Here is a 24879-nt window from a genome sequence, read left to right on the forward strand (position 1 = left end):
TTCTTTTGGCACAGGTTGCAAATGGCATAGCTGTTGTCAGAGGCAGACACACAAAAAAAATGCCAGACTGCTGAGCTCTGCAATGACGGCATTCTGGTGGTGGACCCTACATAGGGTCACTTGGCAGATATGGATTGACACCTGTCCTCAGGGACCCTGATACACACTGACACAGAGCAGAATAGGGACTGTTCCCCCTACATAGGGTCACTTGGCAGATATGGATTGACACCTGTCCTCAGGGACCCTGATACACACTGACACAGAGCAGAATAGGGACTGTTCCCCCTACATAAGGTCACTTGGCAGATATGGATTGACACCTGTCCTCAGGGACCCTGATACACACTGACACAGAGCAGAATAGGGACTGTTCCTCCTACATAGGGTCACTTGGCAGATATGGATTGACACCTATCCTAAATATCCCTGATACACACTGACACAGAGCAGAATAGGGACTGTTCCCCCTACATAGGGTCACTTGGCAGATATGGAATGACACCTGTCCTCAAGGACCCTGATACACACTGACACAGAGCAGAATAGGGACTGTTCCCCCTACAGAGGGTCACTTGGCAGATATGGATTGACACCTGTCCTCAGGGACCCTGATACACACTGACACAGAGCAGAATAGGGACTGTTCCTCCTACATAGGGTCACTTGAGAGATATGGATTGACACCTGTCCTCAGGGACCCTGATACACACTGACACAGAGCAGAATAGGGACTGTTCCCCCTAAATAGGGTCACTTGGCAGATATGGATTGACACCTGTCCTCAGAGACCCTGATACACACTGACACAGAGCAGAATAGGGACTGTTCCCCCTACATAGGGTCACTTGGCAGATATGGATTGACACCTGTCCTCAGGGACCCTGATACACACTGACATAGAGTAGAGTATGGACTGTTCCCCCTACATAGGGTCACTTGGCAGATATGGATTGACACCTGTCCTCAGGGACCCTGATACACACTGACACAGAGCAGACTAGGGACTGTTCCCCCTACATAGGGTCACTTGGCAGATATGGATTGACACCTGCCCTCAGGGACCCTGATACACACTGACACAGAGCAGAATAGGGACTGTTCCTCCTACATAGGGTCACTTGGCAGATATGCATTGACACCTGTCCTCAGAGACGCTGATACACACTGACACAGAGCAGAATAGGGACTGTTCCCCTTACATAGGGTCACTTGGCAGATATGGATTGACACCTGTCCTCAGGGACCCTGATACACACTGACACAGAGCAGAATAGGGACTGTTCCTCCTACATAGGGTCACTTGGCAGATATGGATTGACACCTGTCCTCAGAGACCCTGATACACACTGACACAGAGCAGAATAGGGACTGCTCCCCCTACATAGGGTCACTTGGCAGATATGGATTGACACCTGTCCTGAGGGACCCTGATACACACTGACACAGAGCAGAATAGGTACTGTTCCCACTACATAGGGTCACTTGGCAGATATGGATTGACACCTGTCCTCAGGGACCCTGATACACACTGACACAGAGCAGAATAGGGACTGTTCCTCCTACATAGGGTCACTTGGCAGATATGGATTGACACCTGTCCTCAGAGACCCTGATACACACTGACACAGAGCAGAATAGGGACTGTTCCCCCTACATAGGGTCACTTGGCAGATATGGATTGACACCTGTCCTCAGAGACCCTGATACACACTGACACAGAGCAGAATACTGACTGTTCCCCCTACATAGGGTCACTTGGCAGATATGGATTGACATCTGTCCTCAGGAACCCTGATACACACTGACACAGAGCAGAATAGGTACTGTTCCCACTACATAGGGTCACTTGGCAGATATGGATTGACACCTGTCCTCAGGGACCCGGATACACACTGACACAGAGCAGAATAGGGACTGTTCCTCCTACATAGGGTCACTTGGCAGATATGGATTGACACCTGTCTTCAGAGACCCTGATACACACTGACACAGAGCAGAATAGGGACTGTTCCCCCTACATAGGGTCACTTGGCAGATATGGATTGACACCTGTCCTCAGGGACCCTGATACACACTGACACAGAGCAGAATAGGGAATGTTCCTCCTACATAGGGTCAACATTTTTAGCCCAAGGCAGCTCATCTCATCAGGCCTTTTTTAGTCGAATGTATCACCCACTGTCAGTCCCTTTGGGATCCATCCCTCATTCATCATAAAGGTGAGGTAATCTAGACTTTTTTGACCTAGGCGACTTCTCTTCTCAGTGACAATACCTCCTGCTGCACTGAAGGTCCTTTCTGACAGGACACTTGAAGCGGGGCAGGCCAGAAGTTCTATCGCAAATTGGGATAGCACAGGCCACAGGTCAAGCCTGCAAACCCAGTAGTCAAGGGGTTCATCACTCCTCAGAGTGTCGACATCTGCATTTAAGGCAAGGTAGTCTGCTACCTGTCGGTCGAGTCGTTCTCTGAGGGTGGATCCCGAAGGGCTGTGGCGATGCGTAGGACTTAAAAAGCTCTGCATGTCCTCCATCAACAACACGTCTTTAAAGCATCCTGTCCTTGCCGGCGTGGTCGTGGGAGGAGGAGGATTACTTTCACCTCTTCCCCTGTTAGATTCCCGTTGTGCTGTGACATCACCCTTATATGCTGTGTAAAGTATACTTTTTAATTTATTTTGCAAATGCTGCAACCTTTTCGACTTGTTGTAATTTGGTAACATTTCAGCCACTTTCTGCTTATACCGGGGGTCTAGTAGCGTGGACACCCAGTACAGGTCGTTCTCCTTCAGCCTTTTTATACGAGGGTCCCTCAACAGGCACGACAGCATGAAAGACCCCATTTGCACAAGGTTGGATGCCGAGCTACTCATTTCCCATTCCTCCTCCTCAGTGATCTCAATGAAGGTATGTTCTTCCCCCCAGCCACGTACAACACCACGGGTACCAGATAGGTGACAAAGAGCACCCTGGGATGCCTGTTGTGGTTGGTCTTCCTCCTCCTCCTCAAAGCCACATTCCTCCTCTGACTCGTCTTCCTCACAATCCTTTAACAGCGTTGCTGCAGGTCCAGCAAGCGATGCTGATAAGGCTGTTTCTGGTGGTGATGGTGACCACAACTCTTCCTCTTCACGCTCATCTACGGCCTGATCCAGCACTCTTCGCAGGGCACGCTCCAGGAAGAAAACAAATGGTATAATGTCGCTGATGGTGCCTTTGGTGCGACTGACTAGGTTTGTCACCGCCTCAAAAGGACGCATGAGCCTACATGCATTGCGCATGAGCGTCCAGTAACGTGGCAAAAAAATTCCCAGCTCCCCAGAGGCTGTGCTAGCACCCCGGTCATACAAATATGCATTAACGGCTTTTTCTTGTTGGAGCAGGCGGTCGAACATTAGGAGTGTTGAATTCCAACGTGTCGGGCTGTCGCAAATCAAGCGCCTTACTGGCATGTTGTTTCGCCGCTGGATATCTGCAAAGTGCGCCATGGCCGTGTAGGAACGCCTGAAATGGCCACACACCTTCCTGGCCTGCTTCAGGACGTCCTGTAAGCCTGTGTACTTATGCACAAAGCGTTGTACGATCAGATTACACACATGTGCCATGCACGGCACATGTTTCAACTTGCCCAACTTCAATGCCGCCCACAAATTTGTTCCGTTGTCACAAACCACTTTGCTGATATCCAGTTGCTGCGGAGTCAGCCACTTTTCCCCCTGTGCATTCAGGGCGGACTCTCTGCATTCAAGCAAGTCAAACCCAAGACGGCGTGACACTGCCATATCCGGGATGTGGAATAGTACCTGGGGAGCTGGGGGGGTGCCGTTGATGTGGAGCAAGATGCAGCAGCAGAAGAGGACTCAGCCGAGGAGGTTATGGAAGAGGATGGAGTAGGAGGAGTAGAGGAGGTGGTAGCAGGCCTGCCTGCAAGTCGTGGCAACTCCTCTGCAGAGCCACGCCTTCCATGCTTGGCAGCCGTCAGCAGGTTTACCCAATGCGCAGTGTAGGTGATATACCTGCCCTGACCATGCTTTGCAGACCAGGTATCAGTGGTCAGATGGACCCTTGCCCCAACACTGTGTGCCAGACATGCCATTACTTCCTTTTGCACAATCGAGTACAGGTTGGGGATTGCCTTTTGTGAAAATAAATTTCGTCCGGGTACCTTCCACTGCGGTGTCCCAATAGCCACAAATTTGTTGAACACCTCAGACTCCACCAGCTTGTATTGTAAAAGCTGGCGGACTAATAGTTCAGACAAGCCAGCTGTCAGACGCTGGGCAAGGGGGTGACTTTCTGACATTGGCTTCTTACGCTCAAACATGTCCTTGACAGACACCTGACTGTGGGCAGATGAGCAGGAACTGCTCAAGGCAAGAGACGGAGTGGCGGATGGTTGAGAGGGGGCAAGGAGGACAGCAGTGGTTGACGTGGCTGAAGATGCTGGACCAGGAGGAGGATGGCGGCTTTGAGTTTGTGTGCTGCTTGTACTCATGTGTTGATCCCATAGGCGTTTGTGATGTGCGATCATGTGCCTACGCAAAGCAGTTGTACCTAGGTGGGTGTTGGACTTCCCAAGACTCGTTTCTTTTGGCACAGGTTGCAAATGGCATAGCTGTTGTCAGAGGCAGACACACAAAAAAAATGCCAGACTGCTGAGCTCTGCAATGACGGCATTCTGGTGGTGGACACAGCATGCGTTGATTTGCATGCTGTCGGGCTGACCCCGGATGCCGATGCATGCTGTCTGACTGTGCCACTAGCTCCTTGCGACGACCTCCCCCTGCTTCCAACTCGTCTCCTCCTCCTCTCTGTCTCCCCATCTGAACTTTCGCCCCGTTCTTCTTCTTGCCGAGCAGACACCCACGTGACATCCATGGACGCATCGTCATCATCAACCGCTTCACTTGTATCTGACAACTCAGCAAAGGAAGCAGCAGTGGGTACAACATCATCATCATCACACCGTACGTCCATGTGTAATGCTGCCTGACTGAGACATATCCCTGTTATCTACATCCTCTGGCAATAATGGTTGCACATGACTCATTTCTTCGAACGGATGTGTAAATAACTCCTCTGACAGATAAAGTGAAGCGGCTGTGGTGCTAGTGTTGGTGGTGGCGGCAGGCGGGTGAGTGGTATCTTGAGAGGTGCCCGAAGCTAAGCTGGAGGAGGATGGTGCGTCAAGGTTCTGAGCGGAATCTGTAGAAGATTGGGTGTCTGGTGTTAGCCAGTCAACTATGTCCTCAGAACTTTTCAAGTTCAGGGTACGTGGCCTCTGAAAATTGGGCATTATTCTAGGGCAAAAGGGAATCAAAGCACCACGACCACGAAGGCCCCTGCGGGGTGGCCTGCCTCTGCCTGGCATTTTTTTTTTGATTAGTGGTACTATGCGTGCAAGCTACTGTGAGACCAGATATGAGTGGCAATGTGCACTTGCAGAGGTTGGCAGAGTACACGCTGTAGGCCTGACACACCCGCTTGAAGACAAGTAACTGCTATTCAATCTATAACAGTGAAAAAAGTTTTTTGGTTTTAAATGCACGCTATTGTGACACCAGATATGAGTGGCAATGTGCACTTGCAGAGGTTGGCAGAGTACACGCTGTAGGCCTGACACACACTTGCAGACAAGTAACTTCTATTCAATCTATAACAGTGAAAAAAGTTTTTTGGTTTTTAAATGCACGCTATTGTGACACCAGATATGAGTGGCAATGTGCACTTGCAGAGGTTGGCAGAGTACACGCTGTAGGCCTGACACCCGCTTGAAGACAACTAACTGCTATTCAATCTATAACAGTGGAAAAAGTTTTTTGGTTGTAAATGCACGCTATTGTAACACCAGATATGAGTGGCAATGTGCACTGGCAGAGGTTGGCAGAGTACACGCTGTAGGCCTGACACACCCGCTTGAAGACAACTAACTGCTATTCAATCTATAACAGTGAAAAAAGTTTTTTGTTTTTAAATGCACGCTATTGTGACACCAGATATCGGTGGCAATGTGCACTTGCAGAGGTTGGCAGAGTACACACTGTAGGCCTGACACACCCGCTTGAAGACAACTAACTGCTATTCAATCTATAACAGTGGAAAAAGTTTTTGGGTTTTAAATGCACGCTATTGTGACACCAGATATGAATGGCAATGTGCACTTGCAGAGGTTGGCAGAGTACACGCTGTAGGCCTGACACACCCGCTTGAAGACAACTAACTGCTATTCAATCTATAACAGTGAAAAAAGTTTTTGGGTTTTAAATGCACGCTATTGTGCCACCAGATATGAGTGGCACTGTGCACTGGCAGAGTACACGCTGTTGGCCTGACACACAGACGCTTGCAGACAACTAACTGCTATTCAATCTAGAACAGTGGAAAAAAAATTTGTTTTTAAATGCACGCTATTGTGACACCAGATACGAGTGGTGGCACTGGGAAAGTGGGCACAGTATCCACTGTGAGCCTGACACAGAAGCTGGCAGGCAGGCAGGCAACTGCAATTAGATTACACAAAAAAAAGCAGACTGATGTTCTAGCCCTAAAAAGGGCTTTTTGGGGTGCTGTCCTTACAGCAGAGATCAGATGAGTCCTTCAGGACTGTAGTGGACACTGAATACACTAGCCTAGCAATACATTTCCCTATCAAATGAGCAGCAGCTACACTTTCCCTCCTCTATCTAAGAATGCAGCTTCATAATGAATCTAAAATGGATGCTGTACAGGAGGTGGGAGGGTCTGGAAGGGAGGGTCTGCTGCTGATTGGCTGGAATGTGTCTGCTGACTGTGAGGCACAGGGTCAAAGTTTAGTCAATGATGACGAATAGGGAGCAGTTCGAACCGCGCATGTGTTCGCCCGCCGTGGCGAACGTGAACACGCTATGTTTGCCTGGAACTATTCACCAGCGAACAGTTCGGTACATCACTACTGGTAGGGGGTCCTGAGGACTGGGTTGAGAACCCCTGCTCTAAACCTTAAGTTGTTCCTACATCAATCTTCCAGTTATGATATTTTCTCTTCCAGTAATTTATATTTTGATTTGAGAGCATTTTGATTGGAGAGTCTTTCAATGAGGAGTTTTAAAATTCCATTGCTTTAACTTTTTCATCCTGTATTTTAACTTTTTGTGAAACTTGTGAGATGTCAGACTTTAGATCTCTTGTATTAATATGGATTTTGTTCTTTATTTTATCAAATTGTAGCTGAATACTTTTTTTTCTAATAAATCTGCAATGATTTTAAATGAATTAGAATATCTGTTATAAGACGTTACTTAAATCCATGTCACTGCGATTTTTTGTAGATTGAGGGGAGAAGAATTCAGAAAGAGTTTTTTTCCCTTTTTGTTTAATACTAATTTATCCTTTTAAGGAGGTTTTTTAAAATGTCTTCTTACATGCAATGTTGCAGGGGGAGAAAATAAATAAACTTTAAATCGACTGAGCAATGAGCTGATTTAAAACATATTCATTTTTATTGTAGCGGTCAAATATGAAATTCAGATAATTTTGTTCTTTTTTTTTAAAAAAGAGCAAAAAGAAAGGGGAACTATTACAGAATGGAAGTCCTTATCCTAATATGTTTTTCAATTTGTATTGTTTAACAAATGTATGATTCTTTGTGCATGGGAACAATGATTCAGATGATTGGAGTAATGGTCCCTGTCTCAATGCTCCACTCTCGCACCCCTTGCACCCCTCTCCTCTCCTCAAGACTGTCCATGCATCTTTCCTTCATTGCCTTGGTATCCCATTCTCTATCCCTCTCCTATTCTGTTTGGAAATGTGGCAGAAAATGCATGAATCTGTTACATCACTGAAAAATATTATGTATATTAAAAAATGATGGTTAGGGTGAATGGTAGCAGGTGAATAAAAAAAAAAAAACAATAGATTTAATAAACTGAGCCAATAAATTAACCACAAATTAAATATATAAATACCCTCATCTGCAGGAATGAAATTTGTTAAATCTGACGCCATTATTCCTCTGTTTACTGTAAAATCATTATGATTTGGTAGGAGGTAGAAGCCAGCAGCAAGCTAGCTTAAAGGGACCCTCAGACACCAAAACAACTTAATCTAAAAGAAAAAAATATTCAAAAACTCTGTTGTATTCAAGAAATTTTTAATAACTTTTTTTAAAAATATATTTTCTTAATTGAGCTTAAGGTTTTTAAACAGACATTAAGTGACGTACAGATATATTAACAAACAAACAAACAAACAAATATTGTGCAAAAATATATACAATAGAATTTCAGACATACTGCTTAATGAAAGATACAGTTTTATGTTTGAGTAAGACAAAGGATAGCCACAAGGAGATTGCAATATTGAGGAGTTTGGTGACTGAGATTCTAAATTATTATTGCTGAGAGAGTAAGTTTTTGAGATGTGGTTATTAGTTACCTTAAAATATTCAGACCAAATTGAATTATATAAATATATATATTACCATCCTTTCTGTAAAACCCCTTTTCCAATTTACTTTGATTTACTTTGATAATTGATTTGTTTTATTATATCCAACCATGTTCATGTTGTTGTCAGTTTGCAATTTCTAGCTAATTTTGTAGCCTTAAATAAGTGTATTGATAGTATTTTTTGTTGTAAAGTGGAATAGGAATAATAATAATTACTAATTAGTCTGTGGATTAACAGACAAGTATTTGTAACCAGGCGAGTTCCTTTAATTGAAAGAGTATCAGAAATCATATTTTTGAATATCTAATAAGCCTTCACACTGCCACAACATGTGGTGTATTGTGCCAATATCATTGGTACATCTCCAGCATAAGTTTTAGGATTTTTTATAAAATGTATGAATCCTGTTTGGAGATACCATCTATTTGTGGTTTTGAAGTAGTTTTCTTGAAGGCTTAAGTTATGTATAGATTTTTTCATCATTAAGTACACTTCTTCCTAATTATTTAGTGGCAATGTTTTACCAATATCTCTTTCCCATTTTTTCAATAGAAGATTTTTTTTATAACAATAACATCTAATCTTAATTGCATAGTTTTGGAGATCAATTTATTTTTATAAAATTTAATTATAAATTTTTCAAGAATAGGATTTCTTTTATCCCTATACTGTTAATAAAATGTTTAATCCTTAAATAGTTATATATTTCAGTATCAGGGATTCCAAATACAGTTTTTAAATTTTCAAATGTTTGAATTATGCCCGATGGAGAGAATTTTTTTTTTTTATTCTTTATTTTGTCGTGCATAAATGGTACATGTGTACCTTTTCTGCCCCAACAGCAGAGATAGATTATAAACAGGCATACATTTGTGCGGCATTGAAACATGGATGATTATACAGCATATTTTTATTTATCTATCTATTGCGTTTGATAGGACATGCTGGAGGTTAGGTGAGTGCCTTTAGATTAAACCAGACATGTCAGTGCTCATGAGGAAAACCCAAGCCTATAGTTGTGGGTCTGAGACTGGTTATAGTGCTGAGATGGTTTTAATTGTGGATAGGTTTCGTTGATATCTCAGGACCATGTTTCTGGTAAACAATATCTTACAGGACCAATGATTAGAGCTGTCACCGGTGAGGGATGCCATCTGTCTGCGTTTAAATGACATGATGGTCATGTTGAGTGCTATCCCTATGGTTTCACTCTTGTCTCAGTATGGTGCACCGTGACATTTATTTACTGTTTTATACCACTAACCAAGGGGGCAGCGGGGGGTGGGGTGGTTATCTCGCCAGTTAGTTGTGTGTTAGTAGGTTCTGTGGGAGATATCTGTGGCGGGTCCGGGTGCTCTTAAGGGGGATCCCAGTTTACCAAAGGAGTACATGTAGGGAGACCCTATCACCCAGGCTTAAACATAAACTGCACTAAGGTATACAACTTATAAACAGGTAAACAAACATTTGTGTTATTGTTGTCTGTGGAGACCAGTTACTCATAGTGTCTACGTGGTGTCCTTGGACTTGTTTCTTTCTGCTGCAATCAGGTAGACAGTCGGTGTGTCGGGACGGTGCTCGGGACCGAGGGAGCGCTGTCTTCTGGTTCCCATGTTCTCTCTGAGGCCTGCGCATCTGCAGTTTTTAGTCCCAGGGTTGCAAAGAAGGACGGGGCTTCTGCAAGTGAGGTAAGTGTATGGATAGTCCCGTTGTGGGTAGTTAATAGTGAACCTGGCGCTCCCCATCTGTAGTTTATGTTGGCAGCGCGTAGTTGTTGAGTCACTGGGTGAAGTGATCGGCGCCACTGTACAGTGGTCCTCGTTAGATCCTGAAAAAAGGTAGGACTAGAGTCCTCGAATGACAGTGGAATCCTGCCCCGGTATATTCCACCTATCACCAATTTTCTTGCTATCGCTGGGGGTAGTATGGTTGCCAACAGCCGTCTCATGTAATGCGGCAGCTCCTCTGTTGTGACATTTGTAGGAATGCCTCAAACTTTGATGTTGTTGCATCTATGGCTGTTCTCGAGGGCATTCAGGTGCAGGGTCATGTTATGGTGGTATTTTTGGAGCTGGTGTACAGAGTCTTGTATGTTTGTTAGGTTGGTTGTAACTTCTTTTATGTCGGCCTCCACAGCGCGAACTCGGTCATTTGTGCTTTGTAAGTCAGCTTTGAGTCCTGCTAGTTCTTTAGACAGCATTTTGTGGAAATCATGCAGGAGTATTTGTAGATCATGTTTAGTCGCTGGTGGCGATCCCTCTGGGGGTGCTGGTGGTATGGAGCAGAGGTCGGTTCTCTCTAAATGACCAGCGTGCGCCGACAGGGCGGTAGCTGGCTGGTTTTCCTCCGGGGCCGTTTTGGGCCTTGCAGGCCGCTGGAGCATAGCCCCAATGCTCCAGCGGCCTGCAAGGCCCAAAACGTCCCCGGAGGAAAACCAGCCAGCTACCGCCCTATCGGCGCATGCTGGTCATTTCGAGAGAACCGACCTCTGCTCCTTACCGCCCTGTTGGTGCACGCTGGTCATTTAGAGAGAACCGACCTCTGCTCCTTACCGCCCTGTTGGTGCACGCTGGTCATTTAGAGAGAACCGACCTCTGCTCATTTAGAGAGATCCGACCTCTGCTCCATGCCTGGGTGCCGGCTTTCTGGGAGCGTCGCCCCATGGCGGGCATGTGGGCCCCCGAGTTGGAAGGGGATCCGGTGGCAGGGTTGCTTGTTGGTAAACTCCGCCAAGGAGCGCCTCCAGGGTAGGCAGTGTTTGCGTGGAGTCGGCCCCGTGCTTGCGTTTCCACTTCAGTGTCGTAGTTTCCAAAAAGAAGGGCATCTATCGATGAAGCGCGGTATCGCGAGTCGGGGTATGGGTTTGGGGTGGTGAGATAAGGCTGAATTCTTAGGATTAAGGCGAGATAGTAAGATTGGTATCGGAGCTGTCAGAAATGGCGTCTGATCGGCTTGGTGGTTAGCTCCGCCCTCCCCCCCCGAGAGAAATTTTTAATAACTAATGTATCAGCTTAAAAATTAGTAAAATGTTCACAGGAAATGTCTTTGAAGGAACCACTTGCTCTTATATTCCCCTTGTTTTTTATCTTTAAACAGGGAAATACTAAAGGGACACTCTTTTTAATTTTTACACATCAAGTACAACTAAAGAAAAAGTACTAAAAATAGATTCCCTATCAGTCCTGATTAAATGCCTCATATGCCTAGGTAGTTAAAGCTAATCCTATATCAAGCCTTCCAAACCCTATACCAACCCTACCACTAACTCTTTGCTAATACTAATTATAACTGTACAACTACCCTAACTTTACTGACAACCTGAAACCTACACTATGACAAACCTAAAATCACATTAACGTTTAATTTACTTTTATGTAAACAGTAGATCTACCCTCACACTAACTCTATCATAATACTACTCCTAAACCTAACCCAAACACTAATGCTCATGGTACATCCTAAGGTTCTCTAGGTTTAAAATCCTGAACCAAGCACACAGACTGAAAGACAAGATAGAGAATTAGAAGAAACAAGAAAAATTGGAAGCTAAAGGGAAACACTCGTAGTGGGGTTAACCCACAAAACACTACCAAAGTAGTAATTAAAAAAAAAACACAGAAACCTGAGTGCCCCAGGACAAAATAGAAAATAAAAAATAACTTTAATAGAATACAGGTGAAATTAAAAATAGATGAGTGCTCAGGGCACAAGGATTTACAGCTATAAATAAAAGACAGCCCAACATTTAAATTTAAGAGCAAGCAATAACTATAGAGAAGGTAGTTTAATAGGGTAGCGCTATGTACATATTGTTCAGTCTAATGAATATACTAAGACTGTAGTATATAAATACGTGGAGCGCTATTAAATAACAGAACAGGATGTCTAAGATCATCACATGAAATATATACTAATAAATAGAACGCTATGTTCTCAACACAGTGAATATATACTGAAAAATGAAGCGCTGTGTTAAAATTAGTGGTTTCAGAAATATAGACTTTGAAAAATTCAAAAGTATAGTAGAGATGAAGGTTTTAACTGCTGTGTTCACATTAGAAAGAAAACGTGATCCGGTAGAGATGTAAGAGTATATGGAATATAAACCGCTGATTTAGCGCTAAAAGGAAGCCAGGAGTTTGAAAAGAAGTATAAGTTTTACGTTATGAAACAAATGGCTATAAAGTGAAAAATCTCAAATATACCTCTACCAAAAATTAAATGGAACACAAATGATCTCTAAATATGATAAAACATATAGATAGATAGCTCAGAGGACCTGTTCATAAGTTTTCAGTGTACCTCTGGTTAGTGAAGAATTGCAACTAATAATGTTGCAATTTAATGAATATATGGAATACATTGTAATATTGCACGTAAGCTGCAGAGCCTAATGTGGCTGGTGAAAAGCAAAATGTGATCAACCTGCTGATAGAATGAAAAAGGGGAACTAGCCCCAAACGCCAGCTCAGTGTACACGGCAGAGCAGTTGGAGATTCAGAGGTAAATGTGGCAATAATTTATAAAGAGACCACACATCAAACTGATAAGAAGAATACTGAGCTGGCGTTTGGGGCTAGTTCCCCTTTTTCATTCTATCAGCAGGTTGATCACACTTTGCTTTTCAACCCCTCTGTTCCTGTGTGTCCGACTTGTCTGGTTACAACTACATGTCTGTTCGTCCACCCATTGTAAAGCGCTGCAGAATTTGATGGCGCTCTATAAATAATATAATAATAATAATAATAATAATAATAATAATAATTTATTAGTATATATTTCATGTGATGATCTTAGACATCCTGTTCATAGAGTTATTTAATAGCGCTAAACGTATTTATATCCTACAGTCTTAGTATATTCATTAGACTGAACAATATGTACATAGCGCTACCCTATTAAACTACCTTCTCTACAGTTATTGCTTGCTCTTAAATTTACATTTTGGGCTGTCTTTTATTTATAGCTGTAAATCCCTGTGCCCTGAGCACTCAGCTATTTTTAATTTCACCTGTACAAGATAGAGAATTTTTTGAAATACTTTCCATGAATGATCTTTTCTTTTCTTTCATAAGTTCTTTATTTACAAGTTTATCAAGTCTTTAACCCCTAAGGACACATGACATGTGTGACATGTCATGATTCCCTTTTATTCCAGAAGTTTGGTCCTTAAGGGGTTAAGGAAGCACTCTTGAATATTTACACAATGTACTCATTTCCCAAATAGCTCCAAAGATTTTCGCCAGGACTGAAGGGGGAAAAAACTCCCTAGATTTTCTTCCCATCTGAGTATAGTTTTCATTTTTTTTTCCTGATTTCTTCTAAATATTATATTCCTAATCTTTGATAGTTTCTTTTGACTTGACCCATATAGAATAAGGTACAAAGAAGAATCTTCCACTATTTAAACACTATGTAACCTTAGATACGAAAAGATTTTTTTCTAGCCAGCAATTCATATCTTTCTTATATCCTTGAAAACATATCAACCTCTGAGTTCGAGATCATATTACCTATATTGGGTATACCTGCTGCTATCCAGCAGGTACATTTAAATCTTGTATAAAGATCTTCAGTATTTCAAGTGGAGCCTGAATGGAAGTCTGATTTGTAAGAAAAATGTTTTTTATCATATCAATGAATTTCTATATTTGATATATTATAAGATGTTCAATGTGCAGATTTTTAAAACGTTTTCGTGTTTACCCAGAATAGATGGTAAGGCTCAATATTTTGTCAGATTTTTTTTCATAAGTATACCAGGATTTCTTTATTGAATTAATGTTACCCAATTCTAGGAAATGTGAAAACATCACTGTGTCATGAAGTAGGTAAATATCAGGAAAGGATAGTCTTCCTTCAGTTAACTTAACTGTCATAATTGTATAAGCAATTATGTTTTTTTTACCACGCTAAACGAAAGATGAAAAAAGTTTTTGAAACATATTCAAATTTCCTTAAGGGTAGTGTGTGGAAGAAATATTTAATCCTAGGTAATATATAGACTCTAAGTATATTGAATCTCCCTATCCATGATATTGGCAACTTGTTCCATCTCAGGGTCATGCCTTTTAGATCTTTAAATAAGTAAATATAATTTATATTTATCCAGGAGTTAATTTCAAAATTCATTGTAATTCCCTGGTAATGAATTGCTTGACCAGCCCAGTTAAATTTATATATTTTTTTAAGATCCTCTTCTTAAGAATTAGACAGATTACAAGAAATAATCTGAGTTGTATGTTAATTAATTTTATAATTAGAAAAACTGCTAAATTCATCAATGCTCCTAAACACTGCAGGAACTTAGATCTCTGGATGAGTGAGAGTTAAGATTATATTGTCTGTATATAAGGTAACTTTTTGAACTTGCTTTCCAAGAGCTATTCCCATAATATCAGTTGTTTGCCTGATCTAAGCTGCCAATGGCTCAATGAACAGGACATACAGTAGAGGGACTAACGGACAGCCTTGACGTGTACTGTTCTTAATGTTGAACCAACAAGAGCTTAATCATCTCCTATATACTTTAGCCTTGGGGTAAGAGTAAAGTGATAGTGCCAAATTTCCTCTGCTAAAAAATTCCAACTATCTCTGTTACATGTCTTATCAGCATCAACAACAATAAAAACAGAAGTGATTTTTTTCTTTATTAATTTTTAATATCATATTGACTAATTTACGAACATTGTCACTGCCCGGTCTCGCCTTTACCAATCCTGCTTGGTCATTGTGGATCAAATCCAAAATAACCATTTTAAGTCAGTCTGCTTAGATTTTGTTAAACATTTTAATGTTGAGATTTATAAGTAAAATTGGGCGATAATTGCTTATATCATTTTGATCTTTCCCTGGTTTGGGAATAGGGGAGAACATGGCACTTAAAAGTTATACTAAGATCTTCTTTAAAAGGCCTATTTCATTATAATTGGTTTGAAAGTTTTGTAAAAAAAAAAAAAAGAGCCGTTTATGCGTCTGGGACCGGAGCTTTCCCATTTTTAAGATTTAAACGTACTTTTTTAATTTCCTCAGAAGTTATAGCCTTATTTAAATCAACACGTTTTTCTAGGTTTACTAAGCGAAGATTGATTTTTAAAAGAAAAGGATTTAAGCTCTGTTGTATGAGGTTTATCAAGTGGGAGATTGTAAAGAGAGGCATATTTTGCTAAGGCCTTTCCTATTTGATGAGGGGAAAATTTATATTATCGCCTACAAAAATGTCTTAATGTTCTGGTTCTTTTTGACTGATTTAATCCTATTTGAAAGAGATGTCCATATTTTATTGTTACTACTGTTCCAGTTTTGGTTGAGTGCCATAATCATCTTTTTCACTCTGTCTTCTAGTGCTTGGTGAATTTGGACTTGTACAATTTTAATTTGATTGGTAAACCATGGTTTATGATCTTATCGATTATTATTTTCTAAATTTGCCAGTTTTATATATGTCTGATAACTCTGTCCCTTTAATTTTATGATATTTAGCTTCCAACTGGATTCAATTTCCCCTCATTACACACGTAAAAGTTGACCAAATAGTTTCCCTAGAAACATCACCCTTGTTGTTTATAAGAAACTCCTTGGCCAAACTGTTCAAATGGCCTCTATTCTATTGAGCCAAGAGAATTGTTTTGTCCAGTCTCCAATGTGGTCTAATATTATAAGCTAAATTATTTTCATTTTAACTTCCATAGGGGCATGATCAGACCATGTAAGAATAAGTACATTAGTAGTATTAAGGATATTGCTAAACTGTATCACTGTAAAGGTCAGATATTTATTATATTCAAACTAATCAATAAAACCGTCCAAAATATCAAAGATAGGAAAGAAATGGGGAGAGCAGAAAGAGAGGGGGAGAAGAGGAAAAATACCAAAGGGAGGAAGGAGTACCTTTGAGGGGACCACGCCCCAAACCCTAGGGTAGTAGTGAATGCTGTATCCATAACAACCAGAAATGATAGTAGCGCTGTGGGCAGTTATGAATATGACAGTTGTTCCATGTCTCTGACTCAGTCAGAATGCTGTACAATTCTCCATGAAAATGCAATGTTAACTGGTTCCAAATGAACCACACCTTACTGTGATTGGGCTAGGTCTAAACATACCTACCCTGTAGTTTGCTCAGTAATAACATCCCGCCTCATTACAGTATGAGCCTCCAGGAGCTGTGATCTTGATGTTGCAAGCAATTGCTCTAATTTGAGCATCCAGAGCCCCTGCTTGCTTCTGTACACCTAGCTGTTGTGAATGCTATGCAACCATAGGTGTTTTCAGTGCACAAGCAGAGTTATGGTTGCAGAACAAAATTTAGCGGCCCCATGTACCTCGTAAAGCTCATTCAACACATGTAAAAGCTATTGTAAGAATATGATAGTATATGATAGTATGGATTATCAATAGCATTCTTGGCTCTAAAGAGAACCCAAACAAATGGATCTACTATCTAGTACCAAACATCAGCCCACACAACTGCACTGGCAAGTAAGTGACTTTAAATAAAGAAAAAATAAGCAGATGGTCAAATACATGCAACTGATTGCTGACACTAATCACATTAAAACAGTAGCTATTCTATTTTTAATATATCTTTTTAAAATTATATATATGATGATAGTATTGATTATCAATAGAATTATTGGCCCACCACTGAGTGCTGCCCTGTGCATGGCTTGATGTGCACGCCAAGCCACTCAACTGCTTTATTATTTTACTGCAGCCCTCAATTTCTGTGCCCGGGGCAGCCGCACTTTTAGCCCCCATACTTAGAAACATAGAAACATAGAAACATAGAATGTGACGGCAGATAAGAACCATTCGGCCCATCTAGTCTGCCCAGTTTTCTAAATACTTTCATTAGTCCCTGGCCTTATCTTATAGTTAGGATAGCCTTATGCCTATCCCACGCATGCTTAAACTCCTTTACTGTGTTAACATCTACCACTTTAGCTGGAAGGCTATTCCATGCATCCACTACCCTCTCAGTAAAGTAATACTTCCTGATATTATTTTTAAACCTTTGTCCCTCTAATTTAAGACTATGTCCTCTTGTTGTGGTAGTTTTTCTTCTTTTAAATATAGTCTCCTCCTTTACTGTGTTGATTCCCTTTATGTATTTAAATGTTTCTATCATATCCCCCCTGTCTCGTCTTTCCTCCATGCTATACATGTTAAGATCCTTTAACCTTTCCTGGTAAGTTTTGTCCTGCAATCCATGAACCAGTTTAGTAGCCCTTCTTTGAACTCTCTCTAAGGTATCAATATCCTTCTGACAATAGGGTCTCCAGTACTGTGTACAGTACTCCAAGTGAGGTCTCACCAGTGTTCTGTACAATGGCATGAGCACTTCCCTCTTTCTACTGCTAATACCTCTCCCTATACAACCAAGCATTCTGCTAGCATTTCCTGCTGCTCTATTACATTGTCTGCCTACCTTTAAGTCATCAGAAATAATCACCCCTAAATCCCTTTCCTCAGATGTTGAGGTTAGGACTCTATCAAATATTCTGTACTCTGCCCTTGGGTTTTTACGTCCAAGATGCATTATCTTGCACTTATCCACATTAAATGTCAGTTGCCACAACTCTGACCATTTTTCTAGTTTACCTAAATCATTTTCCATTTGGCTTATCCCTCCTGGAACATCAACCCTGTTACATATCTTAGTATCATCCGCAAAAAGACACACCTTACCATCAAGACCTTCTGCAATATCACTAATAAAAATATTAAAGAGAATGGGTCCAAGTACAGATCCCTGAGGTACCCCACTGGTGACAAGCCCAAGCTTTGAATATACTCCATTGACTACAACCCTCTGTTGCCTGTCACTCAGCCACTGCCTTACCCATACAACAATATTGGAATCCAAACTCAAAGATTGTAGTTTGTTGATAAGCCTTCTATGTGCAACAGTGTCAAAAGCCTTACTGAAATCGAGGTAAGCAATGTCTACTGCACCACCCTTGGTACTTGGTGTTTTACCCATACTGAAGGTAGCATTCTCTTGTCTAATTTCCACTTGCTCTATATGAGAGTGTGAGTGCAAATCTTGAGCCCATATATAGTACATAATAATTGTATTCAACCACAGTGAATGTATTGGAGATAAAGAAGTCCAAGTTCCCTGCATGACACCCAGGGAAATTAAAATTGCCAACCGAATCTAATTCCAAGAATCCTACATTCATAAAAATACAATGTTAGCTAACTGGTATTTATGTGACACTGAATGTGATATTGGCTCTTTAAATAAACAAATATATGACCATATGAGATATGCCTTCATATTCATATTTTACATACATGTAAAATTGCTACTAGAAAATGAAAACAAGAAAATTGTTAACATATAACATTTTAATAATATTGGGAAGACTAAAATATTTATTTAACATTTCTAAATTTTCACTTCCACATTTAAAAAAAAAAATGAAAAAAAAAGAGCCATCCAAAAATAATACCAGATTATAAATAACTAATAATAAAAAAACATCAACAATTAATCCACTTATATATATATACATGTTACCATCTGGTCATCAGAAGGATTTATCTATAACTGCCATCTGTTGCCAAATTAGAAAGACAAGCTGCATATTCAACATTATTCATATTTGTTCTTAAATCAAATGAATGGCTCAGTGCACAAATGTATTTACAAAGTGAAAAATATATCAAGATCTGATCTATTCTGCTTCCATTTTCTGGTTTATTTCACTTTAATTAGCTTTGTAAATGGAAACAAATATTTTAGTTACACAATCAAAAAAGCTTTTGTGAACAAGTCAGATCAATGTCGGTTTATGTTTTGTTCCTGTGTATGTAGATATCTACATCACAGTACTATATACTCTGTATTTGTTTAAATAGAGTGGCAAATGCTGACATTTTATAAATAATTATTTGTATTACAAATATATTTAAAATAAAATAATATATTAATACCTGAAGGTAATCATATATTATAATAAATAACAAATAACAAACACATTATACATTGATAAGTTATGGATAAATACGAATTTTCTTTAAAATAACAGTTATTGATGGCATAAACATCTCAATTTAAATATTTATTCTATTAATTAATATTCCATTTACATTGTGTTCTTGGCAATTACCTTAAGAAAGTCACCACAATCAGTATGATACATTGGCTGAAATGTGTTGTGCTTGGAATTGTATTCTTATTTACTGTATTGCTCAGATCCTTATGTTATATGCTAATAAAAGATAAAAAAGCAAATAAATATAAAAAAAAAAGATAAAAAAGCAAAACAAATTTTTTATAAAAATTTAAAGGGACACTCCAGGCACCCAGACCACTTCTGCCCATTGGAGTGGTCTGAGTGCCAACTCCCACTACTCCTAACCCTGCAAGTGTAATTTTTGCAGTTTTCTATAAACTGCAATAATTACCTTGCAGGGTTAACTCCACCTCTAGTGGCTGTCTACTAGACAGCCACTAGAGGTCACTTCCTCCTTCATAGCACAGGAAACCTGTGCTTGAGTGTTGCTGGACGTCCTCACGCTGTGTGAGGACCTCCAGCGTCGCTCATTTCCCCATAGGAAAGCATTGACATTATTTTTCAATGCTTTCCTATGGGGAGACGTAATGCGCATGCGCGGCATTGCCGCGCATGTGCATTAGGTCTCCTCGGCCGGTGGGCGGGATCAGTTTCCCCCACCGGCTGACGCAATACAGAGGAGGAGCGGCACGGAGGAGGAGACAGCGGCGAGGGACATCACCGCTGCCTCAGGTAAGTGACTGAAGGGGTTTTCACCCCTTCAGTAACTGGGGATTGGGGGGTGGGAGGGAGAGGGACCCTCCAGTGCCAGGAAAACGGATTGTTTTCCTGGCACTGGAGTTTCCCTTTAAGCCTGTTAATGTGTGGTTGTGGCAGACTATGGATCACTTATTTCTTATCAGCAATATTCACTATACAGGAAAAGAATTTGCATAGAAAATTCCATTAGAGATGACAGCTAGCCTTTGGGGAAAATTGATTACATGGCAAAATACTCTAATAAATGATAGAAATGCTACAATAACTTGATAACTTGTTATTACATCTTTTTAGACAAGTAAATATTCTACATGTGTGTACCCAGTTTGAGCTTTTAAACTGGTTTAAGCAGAAGTGCAAAGTGTTTTTTAAATGGGCATGACCTGTCTCAGAGCGTGGGCTTGAGAAAGACACGTCAATGTGTTAAAATGTTGCCCGCTAGCTGTATAAACGTCATAAAAATACTAGCACTGTCCTGAGGATTATTATTTCATACAAGTCTGCTTTTTAGTTCAGAATAGGGTATTTGCTTTCAATCATCTGTACCCAAGATCTGTGGAGATCTGTGGAGTTCACAGGAGTGCCTGCTACATATCCCTTATCGCATAGACCTTGGGTTGGGTGTGACACTGGAGGATATTCTCCCTCAATTAGTGAGGGTCAGCATACAAAGCTCCCCTGCTGCTCCTGGACTGTGAGACAGGTGTCTTGGACTTACATAAGTGGCAGAGGAGGGGGTCCAGAGCAGGATTAACAAGGTATCCTTTGGCGGCTGCTTAGGGCCTTGGGTTAAATAGGGGCCCTATTGCCCATCCCTATATGAAGACTGAAGGAAGGGCCCTCTGTGAAGATTGAAGAGAGGGCCATATGTCAAGGATTAAGAGAGAACTCAAAGCGGTAACCTGCCTGAGGTCCTAATCTCTTGGTCCATAACAATATTATTGTGTCACCTATCATAACGAAGATCACTGAGGAATTAGCCAGTCTTTTGGAATCTAAGGGGGAGATTTATCAAAGTGTCACTAACACTTTTCCAATTAAGTTTCTGTGAAAACCAGGCAGTTGGCCTCGACTCCCAAATATTATTATTTATATATTATTTATAATATATATATTTATATATAAACCATATTGTTGTATAAATTGACCTGAGCAACACCCTTATAAGTATGCATGTACAGGTGAGTGCATCCCTCTGATTTTCATTTATAAACATATATATATATGAAAACCAACTCCCTGGTTTAGCACTCCTTCCTGTCACAGATATCTCACACCAGTGCCCTATTTAACTTTGCCCTGCAGTGTCCCAGGAGGAAGCATTTCCCAAGTAAGTGGGTTATTCTCATAAGAGCAGACACTAGATTGTCAAAAACAAGGTACATTGGTGCTGAGCCAGGCTTATGCAATGTATGATCATGTACTATAACTAAACCCCTATTGTTTTTGCCTGGATTAGGTGTTTTTACATAAAACTATTAGATTCTGTGAGTTTTAAAATTGCTGTTTAGTTAATGATCTTGCATGTTGTATGAATTGGCTCCACTACTCTTGTAGTGTATGCATGTCCAGATGAGTGCAGCCCTCTTGGTTTCTTATACCTCCTACAGGTGCAGACCATAAATAACTGTCTCACAAGTTCTGGTACTCTCAATATCAGAGTGTTTTGACATTGTGTTAACAGAGTGGCTCAGGAGAAAAATACTGCTGTTGGGCTATCTACACTGCGTCATTAGAACACGAGATGTGGCAGACTGCATGGTGGGTTCTCACGCCCAGCAGCTTACTATCCAAGCTTCTGGGTCTTCTTCTGGTTGGGCCCTCGACCAGTGAATGAGTTTCCCAATGGTTCAATGGTGGTATATGTGGGCACACAGCTTGCTCACTCCAAAGGCCAGGCCTGAAAGCTGCTGGAATCACTGTAGCCCATGGAGCAGTGCAGCTAAGGGAAATGGGCCTTGACATTGCTAGGAGACAGGCATAGAATAAGGGTATGTATGGATTGGCTATGTGGATATTGGGGGTGGGCTTTTGGGTAAGGGGAGTATATATAGGGGGCCATCTTAGATTAGGGTCCATCTTTCTTAATCCTCACCTGTTGTTGGGGTAGGTCGGTGTGGTGTCTCTGTTTTTTTCTTGCAGGTACAAGTGCTGCTTGAAGATGGAAGAGCTGTTGTCTGGAGTCCGGAATGCTGTGCTGCAGAGGGGAGTGGAGCGGCTTCAGGGACGCGTGGGAGATGCTTTGTGCCTGGCCGGGCCTTCCCCTGTGTCCCAAGGAAGTCGTCCTGCAGCGTTTGAGTATCAGCGAGCAGCCTGGTCGTCGGAGGGGCAGGAGCTCAACTGTGGAGCCTGGTAGGGCTGAAGCTGCTGTTCATCGGAGTCCCACGATGGCTGCACCTTCAGTCCCACGATGGCTGCACTGCAAGGATGGCGCCGGTGTGTGGCCACAAGGCCAGGAGGTTTGAACTTTGGGCTGCGAACAGGAACACTGGATTTCTCCCGAATGGGCTGTGGGCACTTCAGACCATTCGGCCAGCGAACGCAGGGCTACGGCTGGTTCCTCTGGTTCGGTTCCCATGGTGGGCTACCAAACGGAAGGCAGGTTCCTTGGCAGTGGACTCTTCGGTTGACCGGAATGACGCCGGGAGACATGCAAGGACCGGATCGATGAAGGACAGTGCTATTTCAGCTACGGGTGACTCGGCCACCAACATGGTGGGTCACCTGCTTACTGGCACTGGGGCATCACGTAGGGGGTACTCTGGGCTCGAGGCTCCCAGGGGGGAAGGGGTTTGCGGGGAACAGTACATAGGACTTAGGCAAGGGTCAGTCTCCCCAGACGGGCAGGGGGCTAGGAGCAGCTCCTCATGGTCCCCTCCCAGGCTGGCAGGAAGGGCGTCACCTCAGTACGGGGGTCGCACACAAGGGGAGTCGTATGCTAAGGGGTCACCACTTGGACCGGATGACGGTGGGTGGACTGATAGGGGTGGGTGGGAATCACCGCAACCAGGGCTCAGACGTCAGGACCCAGGGGGTCCCACATGCACTCCAGGAGTGTTCTGCTGGGTAAGAGGCAAGGACACAGTAGGGGGTCACCTGGGGTCATGACGCAGGGCCAACGAGTAGATTGTCCTGTTAGGACGGACGGTGACGGGTACCGGGTACCTGGGAGCTCGCTCTTCCAGTGAGAGATCCCAGGAAGGGGACGGTAGAGGGCTCCTGTCAGGTGGACTCGGCCAATAGGGGCAGGATGAGGGACGCATGGGGGGAGCATGCATGGTCAGCACTGGGCAGACGTTAGGGAGGGCAGGTCTCCAGGACAGTCACCCATGGACAGGGTTAGACCACAGGAGGAGGTATCATGGTGGGAAGTGCCCCTGCACTACCACCAGGATGACGGCACTCGGGCTGCAGCCTCACGGCCTTCAGCGGCAAGAGGTTCGGCTGGTGAGCCCATGGAAACTCATAACTCTGGATTTTTTGGGATTTGTCATATCCAAAAGGATTGTCTGTGAATGATGATATCGACAGGGATCTTTGCTCAGTTTCTTATACATGATTCGACAATGCGGTCGAGTTGATTCAGAGGGCGGTCAGAGGGTCATTGTTGGCTAAGGCGGACGCGGAAGCAGCGTTCTGCCTATTGACGATTCACCCCGACTGTCATCATCTACTGGGCTGTTTTTTTGAAGGGCAGTATTTCGTGGATTTGTGCTTGCCTATGGGTTGTTCCATCTCGTGCGCCTTCTTCGAAAAATTCAGTTCCTTTTGGGAGTGGGTGGTCCGGGTGGAGGCAGGCTCAAAACTCATAGTCCGTTATCGCGACAATTTTCTTTGCGTCGGGCCAGCAGAGTCGGCAGAGTCGGCAGAGTCGGATGTGTGCAGGGTCGACTTGCGAACGGTGGAATGGGTCGCACAACTTTTTGCCGTGCCGCTGGCAGGGGATAAGACTGTGGGTCCCACAACCTATTTATCCTTTATGGCCTTGGAGATTGATTCAGTGCAGGGGGGGGTGTCGCTTGCCAGAGGACAAGCTGATTGCCCTTCGGCAGGCGGTAGCTGAGGTCTGCGGATCTAAGAAAGTCACATTGCGGGCTCTGCAGTCCCTTATTGGGACTGAATTTTGCTTGCCAGGTGATATTGGTGGGTCGGGTGTTTAATTGGTTCCTAGCTAGGGCTACGAGTGGAGTTTCGTTCCCTCACCACTTTGTCAGAAACCGGGACTTGGAAGCAAAGCTTCTGGAATATTACCGGCCGGACGGCGTTCATCTTTCCAATGTGGGTCTGGACTTTATATTGTTCGGTCTGCAGGATGGTTTACAGAAAGCTGTGTTTTTGTTGGGGGAGCACTCAGGTAGCTTAAGGAGTCAAGCTCTGAGCTGTGGCGGGGATGGATAAGAAGTTACGTTTGGAATGGTATTGGTAGGTTCAAGCTCGTCGGTAGCTCCAAACCTGGTGTGTGTAGGGTGTATCTTGGTATAGCCCTTGTTACGGACCCTCCGTCAATCGATGCTCCTAGCACTCATCAAGGACCATAACCACCACAAACCGCCGCAGCTTGGCTGGGGTCTCGCCATCTCCTACCCACCATGGACCTACGACAAGGCTCCAGGTTCCAGTGGGTGAACCTCTCTTTCTCCAGAGAGCGAAGCAGGAACAGG

This window comes from Pelobates fuscus, chromosome 2 (genome assembly GCF_036172605.1).
Source record: "Pelobates fuscus isolate aPelFus1 chromosome 2, aPelFus1.pri, whole genome shotgun sequence".
NCBI classification, from domain to species: Eukaryota; Metazoa; Chordata; class Amphibia; order Anura; family Pelobatidae; genus Pelobates; species Pelobates fuscus.